This window comes from Diabrotica undecimpunctata, chromosome 9 (genome assembly GCF_040954645.1).
Source record: "Diabrotica undecimpunctata isolate CICGRU chromosome 9, icDiaUnde3, whole genome shotgun sequence".
Classification (NCBI taxonomy): domain Eukaryota; kingdom Metazoa; phylum Arthropoda; class Insecta; order Coleoptera; family Chrysomelidae; genus Diabrotica; species Diabrotica undecimpunctata.
Window position 1 is genome coordinate 63992992 of NC_092811.1, and position 7590 is coordinate 64000581.

Here is a 7590-nt window from a genome sequence, read left to right on the forward strand (position 1 = left end):
TTTATCGTAGAAAATGCAGAGAAACAACAGCATGCTAGTTACAGGTACTGGCCCCTTGAAAAAGCCAAAGCCTGATGTAGTGTTGCAGTTTGTTCCCGACATATATGTAAGCATCGACTGGCCTTGGGACAGCACAGAATTATTTGAAAGAGGTAAATCTACTTTATATTCATAGTGTAATTGTAAAATAAAAGGAGGCCCACCAGTTAGCAGGACATGCAGGTTTAATTACTGTAACATCAAAAGTATCTGACTCCCCCCATTGCTTTTTCTGTTCAAAATAAGACAATAAAGAGTTGTTATGTAAGTATGATAACTTTGAGAAATCTTACCTGTATATTTAGTAATAGTTTCAAGTAATACTTGTAATATGACACCTGTTGTTCATGTAGAATATGTCCAGATTTGCTTCAAATGGTAAGTAACCTTAAATGTACTTAGGGCGAGTTGTATAAAAGCTGGCTTAAAGTTGGCTTAGTTAAGCCGTGGCTTAAAGTTAAACTAGCTTATCGCGCAAACAGTGTTGTATAATGCTAATCCTTATGATGATTTAGAAAGCGCACGATTACGTCAATTTCACAAAGGTTGGTATTAAATCTGTCAAATAGATGTCATATTGCAAGTGTTCTATGATAATTATAACCCAAATAAAGAAAGAAGAAGATTATAACCTACTAAAAAGTTTGTATTAAACTCAATAAATCTTTGATGTTTGGCAAAAAGGGCTTAAGTCATAAAATCAAAGTTTACAGGGGGAATACTTGAATGTTTCAAGAATTGTTATAAATCGCACATGTTACCTTTAACCAATTTAGTACAATAGTACCATTTAATGTACCATAATAAAATAATAATTATAGTAAGAATACGATTTTCGTAGATTTTTAATATTTTAAATGCACTTAAGACATATAGATCTTACTATTTACTGACTTAAAACCTACTGACCGCGACTTTTCTATATCTATATTTTTGTGTATCTACCATTGAAAGTGATTATAATGGATTGGGAATTAAAACCAAAACAGCATTAAATATTTTACTGACAAAATATTGACAAATGAATATGTTTTTTAACAAATAATTATTAATAAAAATGAAAAAGTAATATAAAAGTAAACCAGATCTAGAAAATAAAGATGATTATTATAGCAACAGTCTTTCAAATCTCTGGATCTATTTCTTCGAGATCTGGATCAATTTCCGGTATATTTAGCCATAAAAAATGCTCACCGCTGTTATTCTTGTGTTTTTGGACTAATGGACCTTTTAAAAGTTCTGCGAAGTCCAAAAATTCGTTTTGTTTCATTTCTACTATTTTAAATTTATTACTGGTACATCTTATTAATGTAGCCCAGTCGTGAGGAGGAGCTATTAAAGTAGCACTCTTTTTTTTTTCTTTTTTTCGATTAAAGAATGATCTGCATCACATTCCATTTGGGTGTGGCCGGGCATTAGAAATTTGTGGTGAATTTCTTCTATTGTATTTTTCTGTTGTAGTAGATAGGTGAACATAGCGGCTACGTGCGAGTTCTTGTTCTGTCCTTCACATGTGTCAGAGTATAGAATAATTTTTTTGACTGAATCTGGTAAATCCATTATTTCTTTATAGAGGCACGATGCAATTTCGTTTGCACCACGCTTGGCTAAAGTTTCGTGCCATAAATAACAAGATGCCTTGCCTGTAGCGCAATCGTGAATGGTCAAGTTATATGTCCAATACAACCTTTTGTAAAACGCCACAGAGGTTTCTAGATCTGGAGTTGGAAGACACTGCTGGAAATCAAAGGTGTAGCATTTAATGGATGGATCAATCTGAGCTCTTGCTTTATCCTCTTTCTTTGTGTTATATGCTAAGTCTGCTGCCTCATGATGTGAATTGGTCTCTTCCACAATCATCTGTTTTTGTTCCTCATTATCACAAACTTCCAGTTTCATCTTATATACATCATATTTGTGACACGTATCAGTTTTTCTTTCTTTAAATTTTAATTTCATTTTGTGAAATTCTTCCTCGTATAGGGTCCTGGAAACTGTCTCAGTTACTGCCTCACGATAAAGTTCATACATTTTTTTCAAACTGAGATGATTGGGAAGATACTTGTTATTGTTGTCTCTGCGAGTATAGTGACTTTCGTATTGCGGAAATGAGTTAATATGATTTATAATTAACTCTCTCATATGTTCGGTTTTTTTGTTTCCAGGTGATTTTCTTCCTCGTTTATCTGCATCTGTAATACCTGATCTGTGGTTACCTTTGTTATTTAATGCAATTCTTACAAATTTCTCTTTTTCATCTAAAATATCCATAAAACACGTTTTACATACAACACGACGTTCACCTTTGTACTCTAAATGGTATATATTGTTATGCTATTTAAATTGTATTATATTGCTTATTTAGAAAAATTTCTGTCTATATTTATTAAATGATCTAATCTCCAATTAATCACAATAAATCAGCATTAATTAATTACAATCTCAGGCTATTTAACTTGTACTATTTACCTTTGATCGTGGATTCAAAATATTTTCCAATTGGCATCCTAATTGGGATAGGTAATATGACCTGAATAAAATACATAGAATTTCAAATGAACTATATGTGAGATGTCCTTTATTTTAATGAAATTTTATATAACAATCAATCCTGTAATATTTGCAATATACTAACTTTAAATATATGAGAAGTTGTTTTCTATCATGGACCCAAATGTTATTTTACATTGATTTTTAATATGTGTTATAACTAAGCTCTTTTTATAATTCTTTTTTTTAATGATCGCAAAATTAACTGTCTCTATTATTTATTCAATTTATTTAATTAATAAATGAAAACCACACTCCTGCTCTAATGAAAATTGACTGACCTTTCTTTCTCTGCCGTTGCAATTCTATGGCCACGCCACAAAAAAAATCCTTTCTCTGCTTCTGCTCCTATTGTGGTCCAGATGACGTACACCTTTCTCCTATCTGTCCTTGTATCTGCAACCCAACAACTCGTGTTAGTCTATGCAGCCTCCTTTTGAGCCAATCTCCGCGCCTGTTTATAACTCCAAATGTTTCCGGCTTCGTCTGATATTAATATTCTTATACCCTTTGGTTTTTCTATCTCTCTGTACCCCGTTCCTCACACTGGTCAGCTTTTACACAGCAAATAAACACACCCGGTAAATTACGTCTTCGGGACTTCAAACAAACACAAATCACAAAGCTCCTTCCTTCTTGGACGACGAAAACTGACTAACTAACTTTTTTCCTCTCTCCTATCTCATAGCCAAAACCACCACCTCCTTGCATTCAAAAATTGACCAATAAAAATCATCCACCTCTGTGACGTATATCGTTACCAACCAACTCTCTCTATAAAACGTCATTCGGGTAATTCCAGAAAACAACATTCTTTAATTATTCTAACTAAATCTATCTGCTTTACAAATATTTCTTACTAATAGCTACAAACGATACCTGTTTCTCAATTCAATGTCTTTTGTTAATAAACTTTTACCGATATAATCTTTCGGGGAGAAAAACCACCGCAAATCCCGGTCTATTGTTTAAACACTTTCTATATACACTTTTATTCCGGGTAAATCCATTCCACAATAACCGACTTATTTAAATTTCTTATCGATAATATTTGAAAGTCTTGTCTCTGAGGCCCAATGAACAATTCTTCGAACAACTTAAAATACATATTTTGTCTTATACAGGATGTTTGAAAATTTATATGCCCGTGTCTTTATGAAATATCAATAATTTTAATTTTTATTTAAGTAATAAAATTTGTATATCGGTTTTTTATTGCTTATGGACATTCAAAAGTACAACAATATATATGTGACTTGTCTTGATTTCTTTTTCTGGTTGTCCTAGTATTTTTGCACGAAACTAAGCCACTAATGTACTGTGTTCGCCTATCGTGAGACCCAAGTGACCAATATTCTTGAAATATTGTCTGCCTTATAGCAAAGGTAAAGAAATCTGCACATTTGGATCTACATGATTTCAATGTCTCTTTTACCATTCTTTGAGCTACATGCTTTCCTGTTACAGTAACATAACTTTCTCCACGATTTTTTTATCTGTTCTTTCTTTTCGAACAACTCGAACCCAAGGTCCCACTCCTCTTTTTCGTTTTTTAATACTTGTACTTGTATCACAAGGTTCTGTTACATCTGTCTGGTCTACTAAATTATTAGTTATTGATTCGTCTTCAGGTAAAATATAAACGTCCAGACTAGCAATATCAATCACTTCTGTTGTTTTTTCCTCAAGTTGTGAATAAACAATGTTTCCTAAAATATTTAGAAATGCTGCAAAAATGACTCCAAAGAATTTGTAGAATAATCATACCTTTTGAAATTTCAGTCTGGCAATTACTAGAAGATTCCTCAGCAGGAGAGATACCCATGTCAACAATTATTATTCCTGTTGCTTCTAATTTCTCCACTTGTGGATTGACAATGTTTTCTAAAATATTTAAACTTGATCATTAGCATTTGCAATTACCTCGTATACGTTGTACAATAACAGACATGCATACCTTTTGAGCTTTCAACGTGGTCGACAGAAGCAGTGATACATGCTAAACGTGCTCTATCAATATCAATAAGTACTTCTGTTGCTGTTGTTTCAAGTTGTGTCTATATTATTTTCTTCTAGAATATTAAAAAAATATTAGTATTTAAAATCGCCTCGTAGCAACCTAATAATACCTGTTGAAATTGCTGCATAGTTGGTCATCGAACTATTACATGACTGAGAATCATCGTTATTTTCAGTAACGGCTTGATCTGAAAGGAATATTATTCTTATGTTATTGTACTGTCACAATAAAACTTACGAAGTAGATGCAAAACAATAATCTTTAGTTTATGCCAAACAAATTTTAAAGGAAATATTTCAATACTTACCCTTTAAACTACTATGACGTACAAGTGCCATTATCTTTTCAACTCTTTTCATTTTGATATTAATTTTTAAATAGATAGTTACTATTAATAAACTGAAACTGTCTTATTGTTCAAATAAACTATTTAGACTGTTAAAAACAAGTTTAACAAAATAATACAAAATGCCAAGTTAAACACTTACACAGCACACAGCGGACTGAAGTGTAAACACTAAGGAATGTTTATGAGTAATTTGACACGTAAGTTTGAATCAGATACAAAATATTTGCGGATTTTGCCAATACAACTAAAATAAAAAAGTGCTGTGCTAGAAATTAGATAACTATTTAGTAAGTAATTAAAATATAACTAATGTCACTATGTATTATTATTTATTAGCCAAACTTTAATTTTTCCGTGTATACACAATATTTTTATAAAAACATTTACCTATTGATCAAACAACCGAAAATAAATTAAGATCAGCAAGGCTTATGTCAAGACATATGCCTTCTAGATCATAGTAGTTATTCTCCAATAGATGGTACAAGAGACGTAAATTGACTTAAGTCTTATTGCCATACCATATCGAACAATCATGTTTGTGACCTTCATATCATCGTGAATAACTTTGAATTATAATGTGGTAGACTTAAATCGTTTGCAAAAAATTTTTTGCGAAATTCTGACTTGAGCCCTTTTTCCCAAACATCAGAGAAATAATAACCGTTGTGTAAAAATTAATTGAATATGGCTAATAGGCAACGTTCAACGAATTTTAATGAGACTGAAATTCAGCTGTTGGCAGCTTTAGTAAAGGAGCATATGAAAGGGGTAAACAAGGAAGAAATCAGGTAGGAAACATGGGATAAAATTACCCAAAGTTTAATTCGCAAATAGGGGGAGTCTTCCGTTCAAGTAAAGTGCTTAAAACCAAATATAAAAATTTGCGCACAACAACTGCAAAAAAATTTGCTGATATAAAGCTAAACCATCGAGGCACAGGTGGTGATCCCCCAATAATATTATCATAACGGAATTAGATGAGACTATAAAATATATTCATGGTCCGCAAGTCGTTGGAACCACAAGCTCATATGACGATGATGCCGAAGCTAGTGCAGGTTACAAAAAGTGGTTTGTTTATTATTATAAGTGTATTATATAAGTGCTTATTTATTGTAATTGATATTTTTTAGCATTAGAAGATGAGAGAGAAACTCCAATGATAGTTTGCACTGGTAAGATATTTAAAACCGCGTTTATTATATGGATCATGTGATAAGTAAAAGATTGGAACCCAGGAAGATCTTACTTATATTTGTGAGTTCATTGATGAACCAGTAATTGATGAGAACAGTAGTAATAATGCAAACGAAAATATGTGTTCTACAGGTATATATTGATATTAATAAATAAATAATAAATAGACAATTTGAGGACTCAGCCACAGGACTTTGTAACTAATAATTTGAAAATTATACAGTAGAGCATTAAAAATGCTTTATTTTCATTGCATATGGTGGGAAATTTGTGGTTATCGAGATATTATTAAAAATTATATTTAAAAGCTTAAAAAATATGCGGTATTTATTTTCTTATGAAAACATAAAGGTGCTGCTTATAAAATTTAAGCATGTTTAGTGTACGAGCCACAGTTTTCTGTAATTTGTTGTTAATCAAGGTCAGTGTCAACCATTGCCCAGTAGATGTTGGCAGTTATTTTACAACTACAGTAATAAAATGAAGTTTATCAAAAATTTAGTTACAAGGTCCTGCGTTGTGATCCTTTAAATATGTTTTATTTTATTTTACAGAAACTGACCGTATAAATTGGAAGTCTTACACACCTAGTACTTTACGCACTCCTGTATCCAATGAATTGAAAGCAACTAAAACTAAAGGTATTTTTGTATTGTTTAATCTTTACAAATATTTTATTTATTGTAACTGTTACAGCGCAACATAAAGATGAACCACTAAAGAACAAAATGGAAGTTGGGCTAAATCGAAAATACAGCTCACAGAGCTACAAAGAGAACAACATGTGAAAGAACATGAGTTAAAAATGTTGAATTTAAAAGAAAAACAAAAAAGAACTCGAATTAATGGAAGTTGAATCCAAAATAAGGATGGAGTTTGCACAGAAGGAACATGAAGCAAGGATGAAGAAAATAAATTCTGATGTATAAAAACAATTATGTAATAAGTTTTAATTACCTAATTAATCAAGAAATATTTTTTCTACAAATTTTTATTTCTTCTACAGAGAGCTACTTACAGAATTCATTACTAGTATGCATTCAAAATTTTTGTATCTATAATGCACATTAATGTAAAGCTAAGTTTATCTGAGCATTTTCGGCTATAATGTCATCTTCAGAGCAATAAAATTAGCTTTGAAGTTGGCTTTATAACCGAAAGCCCTCAGCCTAACTTAGATTTACTTTACTATGCTAAACACAAAAATTTACCTGGTCACTGTACATATAGTTCATAATTTATAATTTTTACAATAACGATAATTTTCTGTTTATCTAAATGTTTTTATTTGCTACCATTACTACTAAAACCATTATACTAACATAAACTTACTTGTTTGTACATTTTAACTAAGTATATAACAACAAAAAATATCATCTAACTGCATACATTTTTATTAAGATATTGGACAAATATAACAAACAGAAAATAT

General features: G+C 31.2%; 1 long non-coding RNA gene across 1 annotated transcript; it reads left to right on the plus strand.

Moving 5' to 3' along the window:
• Positions 1-6234: 6234 nt before the first annotated feature.
• Positions 6235-6887, plus strand: LOC140450069 (uncharacterized). The gene is made up of 3 exons (XR_011951946.1): positions 6235-6290; positions 6713-6799; positions 6855-6887. It is a non-coding gene; the product is annotated as an uncharacterized lncRNA (long non-coding RNA).
• The last annotated feature ends 703 nt before the right edge of the window (positions 6888-7590 follow it).